Consider the following 21655-nt stretch of genomic DNA (forward strand, 5'->3'; position numbering starts at 1 on the left):
CTTCATTTTTGATGAGGACCAATAACATCAGAAAGTGTTGTCTTGACTCGAGAGTGAATCAGATTGAAGTGAGGCAGATTTGGACAAAGTCCTCAGCCTCACTCTTCCTCATGGAGTCATCAATGTCCAGTGGCAGGACAAAAGTCAGGATGACTGAAGATGCAGTGGACGACCTTGGCATCTTCCATTTCTGACCAATCTCTAAGCATTTCACAGCACCTTGAAGATCCCATAGCCTCTTACTGGCTAGAATATATTAAGCAATTCACTTAACCTTTGGACATCTGTTTTCTCTATAACAATGAAAGGCCCAGCCTGACTTTTTTTCTAAGGTCTTTTCTAAGCTCTGAATATGAACCTATTAGGAGATAAGTCTATGTTTCAGCCATGTTCAACTCTTCACGATCCCATTTGGGGTTTTCTTGGTAAAGATACTAGAGTGGTTTGCCATTTCCTCCTACAGCTCATTTCACAGATGAGGAAACCGAGGCAAAAAGGGTTAAATGACTTGCTTAGGGTCCCACAACTAGGAAGTGTCTCAGGCCAGGTTTAAACTCAGGGAAATGAGCCTTTCTGTCTCCAAGCAAGGTGCTCTCTTCACTACAGCACCCCCTCACTGCCCTGATAAATCTACTGTAGGAAATTGAATTAACAAGGAGCTGGTGAGCAATCAATCCTTTTGAAGGTCAAGTTCCAGATGATTTCTCTCTAGGGATTTGGTTACCCCAAGCCTGGTAGCCTCCTCCCTTTAGACTATGATCTCTTTGAGGGTAGGGACTGTCTTTTGCCTTTCTTTGTGTTTCCAGTGCTTAGCACAGTGCCTAGCACACAGAAGTGTTTATTGATTTCCAGCTTTCTATTCTTCACTCCTTTAAGTTGTGAGGCTTTAGAGACCAGGGAGATGAAACACAGGATTACAGACAGCACTGAATATCACCGAGACTCCCTCCCCACTCCTTTTATTTTTTTTTTTTTTACAAATGAGGGAAATGAGGCCTAGAGAGGTTAAAAACTTTCCCAAAGTAACACAGATGGTAAATAATAGAACCAGGATTCAAAGTCAGTTCCTTTGATTGCCAATCTATTGGTCATTCTCTGATCCATTTCTTTCTACCTTCATCAAGAGGTATCTTGAATCTGAGAACAGACACCAAGAAAGCCGAGCCTTGGAAGAGGAAGACAGAAAAAAAACAGGGGAGAGCTTAGTAACTCCCAGAAGGAAGATGGATAATGCTGATGTTATCAACCAATCAAGCAGGAAGTGGGCCAGATATCACAGTAGGAAAATTAGACCCATTTTCCATTCCACTTGATCAGAGTCCAGCAGTATGTGACCTTTACTTAGTAATCCTCTCTGATCCCCAATGTCAGCTTCCAGGGAAGAATTGACAGAAAGTTAGTCACAGATCAAACAGTATTTCTTTGAAAAATGCCCTGCAGATTTGAGGACTGGACACAAAGGGCACTTTAATAGGCTCACCCTCTGGCTAAAAAGGTTTAATCGTGTAGTCCATGATAGGAATGGGGGTTGGAGGGGAGAATTGAGGTGACATTCCTCCCAGGGCTCAAAAGGAGGTACAGAAAAAAACCAGCCCCATGGGCCTATTCCAAGCTGGGGGGATGGAGGGGGAAGATATAACCTCAGGGGCCTGAAACCCTGGACATTCTGCCCCATGGCTGGACCTCCTGGACCTATTGATCTAGCCTGCTAGAGAAAAGAGAGGAGATAGAGGAATGAGGAGAAAGGGCAGGGGGAGGAGGAGGAGGAGGAGGAGGAGGAGGAGGAGGAGGAGAGAAAGAAGAGGAAGAGCAAGAGGGGAGGAGAGGAGGAGGAGAAGAAGGAGAGGAAGAAGAAGAAGAGGAGGAGGAAGAGGAAGAAGAGGAAGAAGAAAGGAGAGGGGAGGGAAAGGGGAAAGGGAAGAGGAGAGAGGAGGAAGGAGAAGGAACCTTCTAAACATACTCTGGTATAAAAAAAAATACTGATAGCTCACGTGTATATAGTGCTTTAAGGTTTACAAAGTATTCTTCCTACATTATCTCAGATGATCCTCACAACATTCTTAGATAGGTGCTATTATTAACACTTTATAGATAAGGAAACCAAAGGTCAGAGAGATTAAGGGACTTGTCCAGGGTTAAACAGCTAGTAAGTGTCTGAGCTCAGATCTACAACTGGATCTTTCTGACTCCGAAGTCAAGGGTTTCTGCTGCCTCAATTCAATTCAAAATGTCTGTATTCATTCTTCTTGTTCAGTCTTCTCTCAGTCATGTCTGACTCTTTGTAACTCCATCTGGGCTTTTCTTGGCAGAGATACTGGAGTGGTTGCCCATTTCCTTCTGCAGTTCATTTTACAGATGAAGAAACAGACAAACAGGGTAAAGTGACTTGCCCAGGATCACACAGCTAGTAAGTGTCTGAGGCAGGATTTGAACTCAGGGAGATGAGTCTTCCTGACTCCAGGACCAGCTCTCTATTCACTATGGTGCCCCCTAGCTGCCCCTTTGTATTCAACCCTGGAGAGTCAAAGACAGAGATCCCAGCCAGTCTCTTCTCCAGGAGCTTTCATTCTACAGGAGTAAACAGTCAGGTACAATAAAAAGTAGAATAGGAAGGAGAGTGAGATAAAAGAAAAGGAAAGGTCCAAGGAAAAGTCCAGAAGAAATGTTGAAAAAGGAGAGGAGAATGAATCAATCAATCAATGAAACTTCCCCCTCTTCTTACCTTCCCTATTACTGTCAAGGGCAACCCTATCCTCCCAGTCCCTCAGGCTCCCAACCTAGGAGCTATCCTGGACTCCTCCCTCCCCCCCCCATATCCAAGCTATTTCCAAGGCCTGTCAATTTCACCCCTGCTGAATTGTCTTGTCTATTTCACCTCCCAGCATCTCTTGTCTATTCACCTCTGCAACCTCTCTCAAATATACACCTTTCTCTCCTCTGACACTCTGACTTGCTACAGACCCTCACCACCTCACATCTAGACCATTATAGTAGCCTGTTGGGGGGAGCAGGGGTCTGCCTGCCTCAGGTCTCTCCCCACTTGAATTCATCCTCCGTTCAGCTGTCAAACTGATCTCCAAGCACAAGACTGATCATGTCATACACATACACACACCCATTTGACAAACTAATCAGCTCTCTATTGCCTCCACCATCAAACATAAAATTGTCTGTTTGAACTCAAAGTTTCAAAATAGATGTTAAAAATTGTTTTTACATGCAATTGGGGAAAAATAAAATACTTAATAAGGAAAATTTGGGGGGATAAAACCATCTGTTTGACATTCAAAGTCCTTCATAACCTACCCTGCCTTGAGACCATTCCAGTCTTCCATGTACTCACATCAGCCTCCTTCCTGCTCTTCAAACAAGCCCTTCCATCTCCTGACTCTGGGCCTTTTCCCTGGCAATCCCCCTGCACCTGGAATGGTCTCCCTCTTCATCTCTGTCTCCTGACTCCCCTGGTTTCCTTCAGATCCCAACTAAAATCTCTACCAGCCTTTCATGTTAATTCCTCAATGTTAGTACCATTGATTATCTCCAACTTATCTTGCCTATATCTTGGTTGTACATCCTTGTTTACAAGTTGTGTCCCCCATTAGATGGTGAAAGCAGGGGCTATCTTTTCATTTCTCTGTATGCCTAGAGCTCAGCACAGTGCCAGGCACATAGTAGGTGCTTAATAAATGACTGTTAACTTAACTGGAATGAAATAATAGATGAAAAATGAAAAAAGCTTTTAAGCGTTCACTATTCACCAGACACTCTTCTAAGACCTGGAAATATAAATACAAAAGAGAAACAGTCCATGCCCCCTTAAGACGCTTATAAACCAACAGGAGAAGACAATCAACATAAGGGGTTCCAAAGTTGGTGCAATTTAAAGCTTGAATACTCGAGTCCTAGATGAGGGAAGAGTGTTTTGGTTTTGAAGGAAGCCATGGAAACCAAGAAGTCAGGTGAGTAGGGAGAACATTCCGGACAGGAGGAACAGCTGGGGCAAAGGCATGGAGATGGGAGATATATTGTGTTTAAGGAGCAGCATGTAACTGATCAAGACCATGAACCAAGACAATTCTGAAGGACTCATGATGAAAATTGTTATCCACCTTCAGAGAAAGAGCTGATGAATTCTGAGTGCAGATGGAAGTATAGTTTTTTCTGCTTTTTTCTTGCTTTTTTGGCAACATAGCTAATGTGGAAATATGTTTTGCATGACATCATGTACAACTGATATCATATTTCTTTCCTTCTCAATAGGTGAAGGAGGGGTGGGAGGGAGAAAGTGAATTTGATACTCAATTTTTTAATGAATGAAAGCAGGAAAAAAAAGAAGGAAGGAAGGAAGGAAGGAAGGAAGGAAGGAAGGAAGGAAGGAAGGAAGGAAGGAAGGAAGGAAGGAAGGAAGGAAGGAAGGAAGGAAGGAAGGAAGGAAGAGAGAGAGAAAGTTTGTAAAAGGAACAGCTAACAAGCCACTATGGAGAAATTAAAGAATGATTGATGGGGTGGGCATAGAATGAGAGAGAGGGTGGTAAAGTACACAAAGACAGGAAAAGTAGGAAAGGACTTTCAGTGACAAACAGAGAGTGAGTGTGGAGGTCCTGGTGCCTTCTAGATATGGTAAATTCTCATCAAGCAGAGTCAATCAGAAAAGGCTTTAAAGGACGAGTCAGCACCCTTGAAGGAAGTAAGAGAGTTAAACAGAGGGGAAAGAGGAGGGAAGGTGAGTGGAGAGCAAGGACAAGGAAACTATAGACAACAAAACAGAGAGATAGCAAGGACTCCAGTTAGGACCACTAACTGGACCATCAAGTACCCAAAAGGGAGCAAAGTGACATAGGTTGGAGACAGATTTTGATAGGCCTTGAATGCCAGGGTTGGGAGCAGATCCATTATTCTCTTCCCTAGAGGGTCCCGGGAAAGAATGGCTGGTTAGTGAGAGCCCTGTGGGGAATCATGAAAACTATTCCCTGAAGTGGCTCGGCGAAAAGAGTTTGGATAATTTGATTCAATCCAATTCACCACTTACTACGTGCTTGGGCCTGTGCTTGGCACTCTGGGGGAGAGAGAGATGAGTAAGACACGGTCCTTACCCAGAATGGCTGACTCAAAATCTCATCGGGAAGATAGGACTAAAATATGTAAGACTTCAAAGAGAATACCAGGCAAAACCTGCCCCACTTGGCGCCTAGCAGATAGTACTAAGAGCTGATGGACTTCAGAGGAAGAAGAGCTCCCTGTGGACTGGAGAAAATCAGGGAAAGCCCCCCAGAGAAGGTATTTGAAAGAGCTCTCTGGCTCATTATCAGCGGCCATTATGGAGACCAGTATGGAAATAGTGAGCATGTTCCCACGTAGCCTTGGATTGAGCCTTGTCTTCCCAAGGCTGGAAATTATATGCAGTGATCCGTCACTTGGAAAGAAGCTCAGATGTGTCCAACCCAGTGAGAGGCAGCAATGGTCCTTTAGGAGGAAGGCTGATTCCCTCAGATTAGAGGAAGAACCAAAGGATGGAGGAGACAAGACCACACTGGAGCCAATGATCAAAACACAGGATATTATACCTGGGAGAGCCTTTAGAACATAAACAGTTGGAACTCAAGGGGGTCTTTGAATAATAGCAACAGTACCATCTACATAGCTATTTAAGACTTGGAGAACACTTCAGGCACCTTGGAAAATATAAAGTCAGAGCTGAGAAGAACCATTGAACAAAGAATATCAGAGGTGGTGGGGACCAAGGAAGGGAGGAAGGAAAGAAGAAGGGAAGGAAGGAAGGAAAGAAGAGAGGGATAGAAAAAGGAAAGAAGGGAAGAAGGGAGGAAGGAAGGAAGGAAGGAAGGAAGGAAGGAAGGAAGGAAGGAAGGGAGGGAGGGAGGGAGGGAGGGAGGGAGGGAGGGAGGGAGGAAGGAAGGAAGGAAGGAAGGAAGGAAGGAAGGAAGGAAGGAAGGAAGGAAGGAAGGAAGGAAGGAAGGAAGGAAGGAAGGAAGGAAGGAAGGAAGGAAAGAAGGAAGGAAGGAAGGAAGGAAGGAAGGAAAGAAGGGAGGGAGGGAGGGAGGGAAGAAGGGAGGGAGGGAGGCAGAAAATGAAAGAAGTAGGGACAGAAAGAAAAAGGGAAAAAACAAGGGGAGGAAGGGAAGGAAGGAGGGAAAGAGGAAGGAAAGGAAGGGTGAAGGGAATAAGGAAGGAGGGAGTGTTGGTTAGAAAGGAAGGAAGGAGAAAAGGAAGGGAAGGAAGGAGGGAGGAAAGAAGGAAGGAATGAGTGAAGGATTTGTTAAGCGGCTATGCTAAGTGCTTTCTCATTTGATCCTCATAACAGTCCTGGAAAATAGGTGATATTATTATCTCCATTTTAAAGCTAAGAAAACTAAGGCACATAGAGATTAAGTGACTTGACCATGGTCACATAGTGAGAAAATGTCTGAGGTTGGATTTCAATTCAGGCTTTCTTTCCAGGCCCAGTACTCTGTCCACTATCTAACAATGGCAGAGTCAGGAAGTCCTCTAGAACATAGGATGCCCATGCAGGGAGGGCCCTTAGAACCCAGGATGTCAGAGCTGGGAGGTCCTTAGAACACACAATGTCAGAGCTGGGAGGGCCCTTAGAACCCAGGATGTTACAGCTGGGAGGGCCCTTAGAACACAGAATGTCAGAGCTTGGAGGTCCTTAGAACAAAGAATTTCAGTTGCTTTAGGGGAAGCTAGGTGGTGCAGTAGATAAAGCACTGATCCTGGATTAAGGAGGACCTAAGTTCAAATCTGGCCTCAGACACTTGACACTTACTAGCTGTGTGACCCTGGGCAAGTCACTTAACCATCATTGCCCCACAAAACACACACACACACACACACACACACATACACACAGAATGTCAAAGATGGGAGGGTTCTTGAGAATATTGAGGGGCTGTGTGGTACAGTAGAAAGAGCAATGGATCTCAAATCAGAGGACCAGGGTTTGAGTTCCAAATTTCTCTTATGACCTATGTAAACTCAGTCAAGTCACTGAAGTTCTCTGAGCCCCAATTAAAATGAAAGGGAGGAGAAACCAGGAGATCTCTAAGGTCAATTCTAGCTCAAAATCTGTGATCTTAGGAACCTATGAATATGCAACATAAAGTTTAGAGGGACTTTAGATCATATTGATCAGCAAGTACCTATTAAGCACCTCCTATGTCAAGTCAATAAGCATTTATTAGGCACCTTCCATATTGATATAGTGGAAAAATGGGGTACGGGTTGGGGTTGGGGTTCTTGGGAATTCCTCTTTAAAGAATTACACCCTCTTGCACACAAAACTTAGTTAGAACAAGGTGATAGTTTATTTAGGAGCAAGGGAAGGGAAGGGTGGGGGGAGGGAAACCATGAAAGAAATCCTTGGACTTTTCATGGGGAGATTTGGCATAAAGCACATGGTTCAGAGGTACCAAATCTCCTCGGAACAGGAGACCGGAAGGTACTTTTATAGATGACTGATGGGGGTGGACCATCTGCCCATGAAAAGTTCCTTTAGTGAGAGAGGACCATCCCCCACTGGTGGTAGCTGGGGGAATTGGGTGAGCAGTGGAGGACCATCCCCCACTGGTAGTGACTAAAGGAATTGGGTGAGGGGTGGCTATGGATCCCTCCTCAGAACACAAAGGCCGAAGCCACACCCAAACTTATCTCCCCAGGATAAGGGAGACCAGAATGAAGGGTAGGAATCCCAAGCTAGCTCAGTCCAATTTGGTTCCTCTAGGCCTTATCTGTCCTCTGGTTTAGTTTCTCAAGGAGAAGATTCCTCGGTGTGCCCCAGAGAAATTCTGGGGTGCTCTGCACCCCATGACATTCCCCACTTCTCTATATATAAGGAAAGGGGACGAAGATTCTTCTGAAACTGCTTCATGCTGACCGGGGGTCGAAGAAATCACGGCGTAAGGGAGGGGGAGGGGAGAGAAGTGGAGAAGGCCTGGAATGCTCGGAGTTGTGAGGGGCCCAGAGTCCAGAGGCAACACGTAGGCACAATGGGTATCTGCCACGAATCCTTGAGCCTAGATGGAACAGACTTAAACAAAAAAATTAAAACTGACCAGAGCAAAAAACCCCAAAAAAACCGAAAAGGGACTTTATCAGATCAGGAGTCAGGTGGGACCTTTTTGCAGGGCAGGGTGTGGCCTGCTTTACAGGAGGGAGTTCAAGCCTAATTCTGTGATAGGCAGTGTCTGTCTAACATTAAGGGTCCTTTTATCCCATCCCCACTTTGTGCCTTGATTGCATGCTAGGACCTAAACCAGAGAGGAAGACAGAGGTCGCCCCAAAACCATTCCTAGGCTTGCCTCCTATGTCCAGCTTGGCCATAGGCTTGACACGATGCTGGTCAGGAGAGCAAGCTGCAGAGCCGATCTCTTGGGTGCTGCCCTGGGGACAAAGAGGTAGGAGAGCTGACCTCACCTTCGTGCGGCGTCCCCCACTTCTGTGTCCCGGTTTACTGCAGCTGCCAGAATCTCGGCCAGCCGGAGTTCTGCTGGTAGCAGATGTGGTGATGGCTGCTGCTATTATATGAGCTTGGTCTATGGAGCGGGCACAAGCCATCTTTTCTCTCTCTTTGGCTACTGCAAGGTCCCTGTTATTAAAAATCTTAAAAGCAATGTCAAGGAGTTGTGAGGATGGGATCTGGGGACCCCAGTCTAACTTCTGGAGCTCTCTCCTAATGTCAGGAGCAGACTGGCTGATAAAATGAATATTGAGGACAGTAATTCCTACATCTCTTTGGGGGTCTAGGTTAGTATATTTCTTCAGAGAGTCTGCTAAGCGGCTCATGAAGACAGCAGGATTTTCATCAGACCCCTGTGTTATCTCCCTCACCTTTCCATAATTGACCTGTTTCTTAACCCCCCTTCTCATTCCCTCAACTAGGCAGGTGACCATGTGATTTCTACGAGCTCTGTCTTCCCTGTTATCATAGTTCCATCTCGGTTCTATGACCGGGACAGCTGTAAAACCAGGGACCCCAACCCAATTTCCAACTTGCGAGTGTTCATCCCCAACTTGTACCGCCAGGTCCCAAATCTGTTTTTTCTCATCAGGGGTACAACAGCTGGCAAGAATAATTTGCAAATCAGTCCAGGAAAGGTCAAACTCCAGTGTCACAGACTTAAAGCCATCTATGAACTTTGTGGGGTTCTCTGAGTAGCTCCCCAATTTCTCTTTAATCTGAGATAACCTGCTTATAGAAAAAGGGGCACGCCTTAATGTTGTGCCCTTCCCAATGGGAAATTCCCTTAATGGAAGCAGGGAAGCAGTGGGAGACACTGGTAAAGACCTGGGTTGGGGAGATAGCTCAGGTGGAGACAGAGGATTGGGCACAGGGCCCAGTGGGGGAGGGGTGACAGCCTTTGGCTGTGGAGTAGGTGGGGGAGGGGAAACAATCTTTGGCTGCAGCATGGGTGGAGATGGGGAAAGGGAGATAGCCGTAGGTGACTGCAGATTAAGTAAAGCAGATGGGGTCGGCTGAATGGAAAAAACAGGAGAAATGGGAACATATTGGAGTTCCCCCCGATTGTAAATGGGGTAGAGCAGGATAGAGGGAGACTGATATCCACTCCCCGTGTGGCACAGGGAATTGGTTCTGAGATCAGCCGATGGGCAAGGAGAGGTCTCAGTCATAGAGTGATATGACTGTGGTTGACCCATAGGTACGGAAGCAGGCGGAGAAGGAGTGGAATGAGAAACAGGTAGGGAATGAGTTTGAGGAGGAGGGGAGGCTGAGGTCTCAGAGTAGGTGCCTGAAGGGTTAGCTAATTGCTTGGGCTTTTGGTGATTCTCAACCGGCAAGGAGACCTCATCCTTCCCCTTTGACTTCTGGCTCAAACTCATAAAAGCCGATACGTATGGAATCTCTGTCCATCTCCCTTCACGCTTGCAAAACTTGTCCAATTGCAAGATGGTATTATAATTAAGGGTGCCGTGTACAGGCCAATTTCCTTCACTTCCTAGAGGATAATGTGGCCATAAATTGTTACAAAAATGTATCATACATCTCTTTCTTAGGTTTTTAAGTTCCAGTCTAGTCCAATCTCTTAGGATGCACCCCAGAGGTGAATTTTTCGGAACACTCCCTTTCTGTCCCATAACTACTGTCTAAGGAGAATAGTCTGAACCAAGAGCAGAGAGCTGGTAAGGGATAGACACATAAGCATAAATGTTCTTACCCAGAAACGTGTAGTCTGAGGGTCCTAGCGCGGTTCGGACATCTAGGAGTCCCAGGCTGCTCTCTGCTGTCGTGCAGACGCCGACCGTCTCTACCTCTCTGTGACTCAAACGGGAGGTTGAGTCCAGTGGGAGAGGGAGAAGAGAAACCCAGAAGGTAGGGTCTTACCTCCAGGTTCTGTGCCAAGCGTGGTCCAGACGTCTGTTTGAGCTTTCAGCGAGGGAGGGAGACTCAGGCTGCCCTCCACTGTCGCATGCGAAAGCTGACCCTCTCTCTACCTCTCTGTGACTCAAACGGGAGGTTGAGTCAGGCGGGAGAGGGAGAAAGGAAACCCAGAAGGGAGGTTCCCACCCCCCAGTTTTGTGTGTTAAGAGGAAAGAGGAAAATCCCACGCCCCACGTTGGGCGCCAGATGATATAGTGGAAAAATGGGGTACGGGTTGGGGTTGGGGTTCTTGGGAATTCCTCTTTAAAGAATTACACCCTCTTGCACACAAAACTTAGTTAGAACAAGGTGATAGTTTATTTAGGAGCAAGGGAAGGGAAGGGTGGGGGGAGGGAAACCATGAAAGAAATCCTTGGACTTTTCATGGGGAGATTTGGCATAAAGCACATGGTTCAGAGGTACCAAATCTCCTCGGAACAGGAGACCGGAAGGTACTTTTATAGATGACTGATGGGGGTGGACCATCTGCCCATGAAAAGTTCCTTTAGTGAGAGAGGACCATCCCCCACTGGTAGTGACTAAAGGAATTGGGTGAGGGGTGGCTATGGATCCCTCCTCAGAACACAAAGGCCGAAGCCACACCCAAACTTATCTCCCCAGGATAAGGGAGACCAGAATGAAGGGTAGGAATCCCAAGCTAGCTCAGTCCAATTTGGTTCCTCTAGGCCTTATCTGTCCTCTGGTTTAGTTTCTCAAGGAGAAGATTCCTCGGTGTGCCCCAGAGAAATTCTGGGGTGCTCTGCACCCCATGACAATATGACAGATACTATACTAAGTGCTAGGATGCAATAAAAGGTAAAACACTGATTCTTCTCTCAAGGAGCTCACAGTCTAATGGGAGAGACAACATGCAAACAACTATGTATAAGAAAGATATACACAGGACACATTTCTGTTGTTTAGTTGTTTTAGTTGTGTCCAACCCTCTGTCACTCCATTTGGGTTTTTCTTGGCAGAGGTACTGGAGTGGTTTGCCATTTCCTTCTGCAGCTCATTTTACAGATGAAGAAACTGAGGCAAACAGGGTGAAGTGACTTTCCCAGGGTCACACACCTAGGAAGTGTCTGAGGCTGGATTTGACCTCAGGAAGAGGAGTCTTCCTGACTCCAGGCCTGGTGCTCCATCCACTGAGCCAACAGAAGGACAGTGATAAGAGGCTTCTTGCAGAAGGTGCTACCTTAGCTGAGACTTGAAGGAGCCAGGGAAGCCAGAAGGCAAAGACAAGGAGGGAAAGCCTATGAAGACTGGGGGACAGCCTTGTGCTTGGTTCTGGGGATACAAAGTCAAAACTGAACTAGCCCCTGACCTCAAGGAGCTTCCATTCCAATCACACTAACACATGAGGCTCCTCTAGTCCATTTCCTCTGCCTTCTGAGATTACCCCCAGAGCTGAGTCCTGGCCCCCTCACATGGAAGGGAATGGGGAGGGGCAGGGAGGCAGGGGGGCAGGGGACAGGAAAGGGAGAGTAGTGATGACTCACATTGTCCTAGAGCAGAGATTTGCTTCGAATCAATTGTTCCAAGAAATGGCCTGATTCCCCCATACAAACAATCCCAGACCAGCTTCAGAGAAAGACAAAAGAATTATTTGTTCAACCTGGAGGGCAAGACTGGCCAGATCCATTTGAATTTTTAAATACAACCCATCCATTGGTTAATTTCCTCCTCTCCCCACACCCTGGGAGGTAGGGTTGGGTCTTGGCACTCTGGGAAATCAGAATGGAGAAGGAAATTCTTCAACCAAGGAAACAGAAGATGGAATGTTTCCATCTTTGAGAGAATTTAGAGGCCAGCCAGTACAACCACCTCCATTCGATTGGTTGGTTGGTTGGTTGGTTTGTCGGTTGATTGGTTGGTTGGTTGATTGGTTGGTTGGTTGGTTGGTTGATTTGTTGGTTGGTTGGTGGGTTGGTTGGTTGGTTGGTTGGTTATTGCTTTCCATTCTCAAAGAGGACCAATCACATCACAATTTTGGAGTCAAGGTTCAGTGTGTCTGAGTATGGCTTAGCAGACCAATATAAGCTCAGAAGACTCTACCACAAGTTAGGCACAAGTCGGCTGTAGGAGATGTCTCTAAATTTGCACGTCTCATGTTTCTTTTGAGCTACTGCAATTCTGCTTCACACATAGAACATGGCAGCTTCCTTGATGTGGGAACACCATGCTGAGCTGTCCTTTGCCATCATCTCCAATGTCATGCAATTGATTCAAAAGTTCTCCAGAGAGACCTCAAGAGTATTCTTTTATCACTTCTTCTGACCTCCATGTGAGCACCTTCCTTGTGTGAGTTCTTTGTAAAATAGTCTTTTGGGTAAACCTACGTTTGGCATTCAAACATTGTGGTCAGCCCAGAAAAGAGAAGGGATCGGCCCAAGGAAACACATCTAGGAAAATAGAAGAACCCCTTCCAGCTATAAATCTATGATTATAAGATCTATTCAGTTAAAACTTATTAAGAGCATGCTTTCTGCAGGGTACCATACTGGGCACTGTGGGAAAGAGGAGATTTAGAGAAGGTTCAATCCTGAAATAACACAGATGGACCATGACACACACGATTTCACAGCTTGTGCATCAGTGTGCTCTGTGAGGTCCCAAGAAAAGACTGGCTGAAGTCATATTCTTCCACTTACAAGGACTATAACCTTGGCCAAGGAACTTGGATTTATAGGAAAGCACCTCAAAAGTCATCAAGTCCCACTTTCATCTGAGCACAGATCCCTAAATGATCTCCCCAATAAGTCTCCAAGACACTACTTGCCTACATCAAGTCAGTCAACAAGCCTCTACTATTGAACAGGCACCATGCTGACCCCTCAAGTGAAAGAAAGAGCTCATTATTGTTGCTGTTGAGTCATTTTTAAGTCATGTCTGACTCTTGGTGACTCCATTTGAGGTTTTCTTGGCAAAGATACTGGAATTGTTTACCACTTCCTTTTACCTCATTTTACCAATGAGGCAACTGAAGCAAACAGGGTAAAGTGACTTGTCCAAGGTCACACAGCTAGTGAGTGTCTGAAGCCAGATTTGAACTTAAGTTTTCTCGACTCAAGGCATGGCACTCTATCCACTTTACCATCTAGGTGCCCTGAAAGAAAGCTCATCAAAGGAGTCCAGGGCCTCTTTTGACAGCTTCAGTCCATAGAAAGCTCAGCTTATCTCCTCCCCAGGAGCCTCTCCCTTCTTTTGGTAGAAAGGTAGAAGACAATGAGTCCACTGTGCCATCTAGCTGCCCCGACTTCTTTTTTTGTAATGTTTTTATTATTCCCATTATTTGTATTCATTTTGGGGGGCAGGGGGCAGGGCAACGAGGGTTAAGTGACTTGCCCAGGGTCACACAGCTAGAAAGCGTCAAGTGTCTGAGGCCAGATTTGAACTCAAGTTCTCCTGAATCCAGGGCTGGTGCTTTATCCACTGCACCACCTAGCTGCCCTGAGAATATAGACTTTTTGAGGGCAAGGACTGTTTCGTTTTTTCCCTCTTGATTCCCAGAACCTCTCATGGTACCTGGCACATAGTAGGTGCTTTTTAAATACTTGTTAGCTTGCAGAACAATTGAATTAAATCAGATTGAATTGAAGGGAAGATTCATTTGCCATCTGTTTAGGTGAGGGAAAGGGGAAGTGTATCCAGAAATCATAGTGATATAAAAACAAAAGGCATCAATAAAATATTTTTAAGATAAGAAACATAATTTCACACACACACACACACACACACACACACACACACAGACAGAGTTTCCAGGTTTGTCCTTGGGAACTTCACAGAAGAAGACATAGAATCAAAGATTTAGAATTGAAAGGGACCTTAGAGACCATCCAGTCTAACCTTTTCATTTTACAGATAAAGATACTGAGGCAGAGAGGATAGTGATTTTCCTACAACCACAGAGCCCACAAGCGCCTACAGCAGAATTTGCACATGGGTTTTCCTGACTCGGAAGGATTCTATTTGTGGTGCTACCTAGCTACCTCATGTCTATTGCCTCTACTCCATAATAGCCCTTCAGATATTTGAAAACAACATTCCTGCCTCCTCTAAATTCTTTCTTCTCCAGCCTAAACAATCCTACTTCTTTCAAACATCCTTCCTATAAGATAATTTCCAGGTACTTTATCAGCTCAGTCACCTCCCTGGGTCTCAGTTTCCTCATCTGTAAAATAACCTTATCTAGGGGGCAGCTAGGTGGCGCAGTGGATAGAGCACTGGCCCTGGACTCAGGAGGACCTGAGTTCAAATCTGGCCTCAGACACTTGACACTTACTAGCTGTGTGACCCCAGGCAAGTCACTTAACCCTTATTGACCAACCCCCCCCACACCAAAAAAATAATAAAATAACCTTATTTGGTATCCACAACACTGAAAAGATTCATCAGGAAATCATCAGCGAAAGATGAGTCAAAGTATCAGAGGGCATTTTGGGGAGGTATAGACTAAGGAAGAGACACAATCCCTCTCTAGGGGAGCTTGGAAGAGGAAGCTAGAGGAAGAGGAAAGATACTATCCCTGTCCTTAGAGTATTCCTTGTCTGATGAAGAAGCATTTCTTGTCCTAATGAGGCCCCCAGTCTGAATGGGAAGTCATAGACCTAGCTCTCTGGAGCCCCTAGTCCCACTGAGGCAGGGAGGGAGAAATGGTCTCTGTCTTGGGGTTAGGGGATGCTTCAGATAGAGACAATAGTCCCTGCTGAGAGAGAATTGCCAGTCTGAGGGGGGGACACACACTTGGGTGTGAGGGGCAAGGCCAGGCAGGGCAGCAGCTGGCCCTAGTCAGATGTCAGTCATGGTATCCAATCTCCAGGCTGCAGAAGCCTCCCTCAGCCTTGAGCCTGTGAGCCCATGCCAGCCAATTCCACAAAGAGCTCCAAGCAGCACTAAGTGGGCCTTCCGGCGGCTCCCTCGGAGCGGAGAGCGGCGAAATTGGACGGTAATGTGTTGTCGTTCAAATATTTCAGCTGGAGCCAGGGTGAATTATGATGCCGTCCTGCTCGATTCGGGGGAACATCTTTCATGAGAACTGTGTCTCAGGAACACTTTCAGGAGGAAAATAATAAATAATCGCCCCGGGGGGACAGGCAGTGAAGAGCTCCTGGCCTCAGGGAGAGAGGCAGAGGAGAGAATGCCGATGGAGGGGCCTCCGGGGGCCAGGGGCCTTCATCAGGCAGGCAGCGGATTCATCATAGGCTGTCAGAGCAGGAAAGGTGCCCTGACCTTAGGAAACAGCATGTCTGAGGAGGAAGGGGGCCTTAGAATACAGAATGTCAGGCCTGGGCTGGGCTCTTACACTGTAGAATGATGACGCTGGGAGAGATGCTTAGAGCACAGGATGTCAGGGCTGGGAGGGGCCTTAGAACACAGGATGTCAGAGCTGGGAGGTCCTTAGAACACAGAATGTCAGGGCCAGGGGGCCCTTAGAAGTTGGGGTGAGAATATCAGTGCTGTAAAAGATCTTAGAACATAGAAAGGAAGAACTGGGATCATGGGTGGGAATGGGGCAGGGTTCTTTGGGGCATAGAATGTCAGAAATGGGAGGACTCTTAGAAAGCAGAATGTCAGAGCTCAAGGATCTATTAGAGATCACCTAGCCCAACCCCTTATTTTGTAGATAAGCCCAGAGAAGGGATGGCTAGGGACCTCTGAGAGGTCACACAGTAAGGCAGTGATGAGCACACAACTTGAGCTCTGGTGTCCTGATGGCCCCTTGGGGTGTTTTTCACCCTGGCTCTGTCTGATTTTTCCCTTGATGTAACTCAGACAGGTTAGTTAACTTTGGGCAAAGTATGGACCTCACCTGGATGACCCCTTGCAATGCCACTGTTGGAGAAGGGTTTCTTAGGCAGGTATGGGTTGGACTAATTGCCCTCTGAAGTTTCTCCCTTCATGACCTCGATTGGGTGAGGCAGCTGGGTGGTCCAGTGGCTAGAGTTCAGGAACTGGGGTCAGGAAAACTTAAGTATGAATCCAGCCTCCAATTCTTCCTAGTTTCGTGATCCAGGCAAATCATTTAACTGTTGCCTGCCTCAGTTTCCTCCACTGAAAATGGGGATAATAGCTCCTACCTCTCCGGTTTGTTGTTAGGATCAAATGGTAGGTGTTTAATAAAGGCATGTCTCCTTCCTTTCTTCCTGGGATCCCATTGCTTCCTTCCCTGGCTCCTAGGAAGAAAGGAAAGAGGAAGAAAACTGATTATTATTGAGTGTTTTGTCTTTCCCAGTGAAGCCATGGTACAGTAGAAAGAATGCTGAATTTTTCCTGACAAACTTAGAGTTACTGGATGTGAGTTCAAACCCTGACCTCGCCATTTACTGTCTATTTGATCTTAAATTAAGCAAATCATTTTATTTCTCTGGGTTTCTTTGAGTTTCCTTATCTATAAAAAAAGGAGTTTGAACCATGAGGTCTCTTAGTTGCCAGATCTAATGATCTTCTCAATCTTATTCCCCTAGACCTCCTCTAGAGGCTTTGACACTGTTGATGACTCTCTCCTCTTTGATATTCTAACTAGTCTCTCTACCTTAAGTCTCCCCCTGCTCCACTCCATCCTCCACTAAGTTGTCACACATCTGATCATGTCACACCCATCCATCGCCCTTTTCTCTGGGTTTCTGGGACACAGCTGTCTCCTGGTTCTTCTCCTACCTCTCTGACCACTCCTTCTCTGTCTGCTTTGATGGATCTTCATCTAGATCACATCCCCAGTGGTGGGTATTCCACAGCTTTTCTCCTGGGCCTTTGCTTCTCCCTCTAAATCAATTTGTTTGACCTCAACTCTTATGAACTCTAATATCACCTTTATGCTGATGATTCTCAGACCTGCTTTATCTGTCTCTAACCACTCCTCTAACCTCCAGACTCCATTTCTGATTGTCTGTTGTTGCTGCTGCTTAGTTGTTTCGGTTGTGCCTGACTCTTTGTGACCCCATTTGGGGTTTTCTTGGCAAAGATACTGGATTGGTTTTGCCATTCCCTTCTCCATATCATTTCATAGATGAGGAAACTGAAGCAAACAGGGTGAAGTGACTTGCCCAGGGTCACACAGTTAGTTAGGGTCTGAATTCAAATTTGAACTCAGGTCTTTCTGATTATATGCTCTATGGTGCCACCTAGCTGCCCTGATTGCTTATTAGATCTGTCTAACTGAATGTCCCATAGACATCTTAAACTGAACATGTCCAAAAGTGAATGATTTTCCCCCCAAAACCTTCCCCCTTTCTAGAACTTCCGTTACTGTTGAGGACACCACCATCCTCCCAGTCCTCCAGGCTCCCAACCTAGGTGTCACCTTCAACTCCTTATCCTCACCTCCCAGCCTCAATCTGTTGCCAAATCCTATCCATTCTACCTTCATAACATCCCTTGAACATGCCCTCTCTTCCGCCAACCTGATGCAGACTCTCATCACCTCACTCCTGGACTATAGTAAAGCCTGCTACCTTGTCTCTCTGCTTTAAGTCTCTCCCCTGCTCCAATCTGTCCTCCACTCGCTTGTCACAGATATGACCATGTCACACCCATCTAACCCCCCCTTCCCCATTCAATCAACTCCAGTGACTCTGTCACTTCAAGGATCAAATAGAAAATTCTCTGTTTGACATTCTAAGCCCTTTATAACCTTCCCTCTCACCCTCAACTTTTCAGTCTTTTTACACCTTACTCACCCCCACACACTCTAAGATCCGGTAACTCTGGTTTCCTTGCTGTTCCTCAAATAAGAAACACCATCTCCTGCCTCTAGGCATTTCCTCTTGGCTGTCCCCCATGCCTGGAATTCTGCCTCTTCACCTCCACCTCCCGGCCCCCCAGATTTCTTCAAGTCCCAGCTACAACCCCACCTTCTACAAGAAGCCTTTCCCAATCCCTTCCCTCTGGGATCACCTGAGCTTTATTCTGTCTGTCTCTTGTTCCTGCAGAGTCTCATGTTGTGTCTCGCAATAGACTGAAAGCTCCATGAAGAGAGGGAAGTCTTTGGCTTTTCTCTATATCCTCAGCACTTAGCACAGTCAGGCATGCAGTAAGTTACCTGTTCTCCCAGTTACCCATAACAATGAAAACAGATCACAGGATTCCCGAGCTAGAACTATTAGAGTCTTTAGGGGTCACCCAGTCCAATCCCCTCCCTTTACAGAGGAAAGGAAGGCCCAGAGTAGCTAATGGCTTTGCCTTGGGTCATACGGATAGCAAGTGGTAGGATCAGATCTCGGATCTTTCCCTTGCACCAGCTCCTAAGCAAATAGAGTGAGATTCCTCCAGCACGTGTGAATCTGCATGTGTATTGAATCAGGATTACAGCTCCTGGGCAAGTCTTTTCACAGCCTTAAGCCTCAGTCTTCCATCTGTAAAATGGAGATAATAATATTTGAATTCTCCGCCTCACAGGCAGTATAATGCAACAGAAAGAACACTGGATTTAGACTCAGAAGGTTTGGGTCATGAGGGCTGTGACCTCTTCATACAAGTGACTTCCCTCCCTGGGCCTCAGTTTCCTCCTCTGTAAAATGAAAATGATCTCTGTAGTCTCACAGAAAGTTCTAAAGTTCCTCCCACATTGTTCATTCCATATTCTGAGGTCCTAGCCAGCTCTGGCATTGTATAGTCTATAATCTTTCCAAGCAGGGGCAGCTAGATGGCGCAGTGGATGGAGCACCGGCCCTGGATTCAGGAGTACCTGAGTTCAAATCCGGCCTTAGACACTTAACACTTACTACCTGTATGACTTTGGGCAAAGTCACTTAACCCCAATTGCCTCACCAAAAAAATAAAATAAATGAAAAATAAATGAAAAATAAAAAAATAGAATCTTTCCAAGATCTATTTCCTGTTCTAATATCTTTCCCAGCTCTATCATTCTATGTTCTGGAGGCCCTTCCATCTCTAATTTTGTATTTTATGTTCTCTTTCAGCTCTGACATTTTCTGTCGTAAGACCCCCTCCCAGCTCTGCCATTCTGTGTTCTAAGGTTCCTTCCAACTCTGACATCCTATGTTCTAAGCACCCTCCCAGATCTGACATTTTCTGTTCTAAGATCCCTCCCAATGCTGAAAATCTACGTTCTAAGGACCTTCCCCACTGTGATAGCTTCTGTTCTAGAGCCTCTTCCAACTCTGCCGGTCTGTGATCATGCAAAGGGCCATCTTAGCAGCACGTGAACTACAGCCAAAGGGGGAATGAGGAAAGGGTTTGGGGAGGCAGACCCAGATGACAGACTGTTTCCCTCTGGTTGCAGAAGCTCAGCCCTCCCTCTTGGAGTCTCTCCCTCGTGCCTCCTTGTGGCTCATCCTGGGCATAGGGCTGGGGCTGCTTGTTGAGATGTTAGCAAGAGTGTCTCTGGAGTGGAGCAGTCGGACGAGCCGGTTTGACCTTCTCTGCTCCTGAACGTAATTATGGTTATCCTACATAATGGCTCTGAAATAACTCTGTGTCATTAGGTACCTCCCAGACGTTCTGCCCATTTATCTGCTACAGCTGGAGCGCAGGGATCCGCATGGATGGGCGGCTTAGCTTTATTTCTTCGGTCCCACCCCACTCTTCCCCTCAAGTTTAACCCTTTTCATTCAGCTCGATTCAATAAGCCTGCAATTGAATTTCTGCACTGTGATTGGGCTTCAAGGACACAAAGACAAAACAATATAGTCCCTGCCTTCAGGGAGCTTACGTCTTCCTCGGGAGAAAAATATATTCACAGGTGAGTATATTGAGAAGTAGTTTGGTATACCGGGAAGACTGCTGGCTCTGGAGCCAGAGGCCCAGGGTTTAAATCTTCTCTGTCCCAAACTGTATAACCTAGGGTAAGGCACTTAACCTCTGTGTTAGAAGAACCTCTGTGTTCTTCGTTTATAAAATGGGGATTTGGACTGGATGGTTTTTGATGTTTGATCCCATGATTCTACTGAATTTTCATGAGTCCATTTAGGGTTTTCTTGGTAAAGATACTGGAGTGCTTGTCCGTTTCTTTCTCCAGCTCATTTCTGCAAATAAGGAAACTGAGGAAAATAGGTTTAAGTGACTTGCCCAGGTTCACACAGCTAGTAAGTATCTGAGGCTGGATTTAAACTCAGGTCTTCCTGACCCTAGGCCCAGTTTCTATCCACTCTGCTACATAAACAAAGCTTGATACCGTTAAAAGGGCACTGGATTTGGCAACAAAGCATCTGAGTTTGAATCCCAACTCTGTTACTTTCTACCTGTGTGATCTTGGGTAAATAATTTACCTCTCTGGGCCTCAGTAAAGAAGAAGAAGAAGAAGAAGAAGAAGAAGAAGAAGAAGAAGAAGAAGAAGAAGAAGAAGAAGAAGAAGAAGAAGAAGCAGCTAGATGGCACAGTGGATAAAGCACCCACCCCAGATCAGGAGGGCCTGAGTTCAAGTCCAGCCTCAGATACTTGAAACTAGCTGGGTGACCGTGGGCAAATCACTTAATTCTCATTGCCCTGCAAAAAAATAAGGAAAGGAAGGAAGGAAGGAAGGAAGGAAGGAAGGAAGGAAGGAAGGAAGGAAGGAAGGAAGGAGGAGGAGAGGGTTGGGGTGAATGGACTTTGTGACTTCTCATGTCCCTTCCAGCTCCAGCAGTATGATCCCATGAGAGCCAACAGCCTCAGAGCTCTGGGTATATGAGCCTAACACCAAGTAATTTTGGGGAGAGGGCCTCATTAGCAGCAGAGGGCATCAGGAACAGCCTGAGGCAGTAAGGGGTAACATTGGAGTTAACCCTTGAAGGAAAACAGGAATTCTGGGAAGTAGAGGTGAGAAAGAAATAAAGTCCAGTTATGGGGTGTTATAGCCCATGCAACAGAATGGAGTCAGGAAATTAGGGAGCTCATAGTCAGACTGAACTCCCTGAAATCGAGAACCTGAGCACATCAGTACAGGGTCAGGCAAAAGCCAGGGGCGTGGGGGCCTTCCAGGTCAATCAACCAATCTTAGGACTTGGAACCAAGATGGCCTCCTTCAGTAATTTGCTAGCAATGTGACCTTGGGCATGTCACTTTCTAATCCTCAGTTTTCTCATTTGTAAAATAGGAATAATAATGTCCTCTACCCAGGACTGCTGGGTACAAATCCAAATCTCTGAAGACTCCTTGGTACCAATCCAACCTGGGTTTTCCATTGGAACTCACTTGCCTCCTGACGCTTCCCAGGCAGATGTTTGCTTAACCTCTGTGTACATGGTGCTGTGTGTGTATGTAAATATATTTATATCCAGGCTAAGCAAACATCTGCCTGGGAAGTGGTGTGCGTGAGAG

This window comes from Dromiciops gliroides, chromosome 3 (assembly GCF_019393635.1).
Source record: "Dromiciops gliroides isolate mDroGli1 chromosome 3, mDroGli1.pri, whole genome shotgun sequence".
NCBI lineage: Eukaryota > Metazoa > Chordata > Mammalia > Microbiotheria > Microbiotheriidae > Dromiciops > Dromiciops gliroides.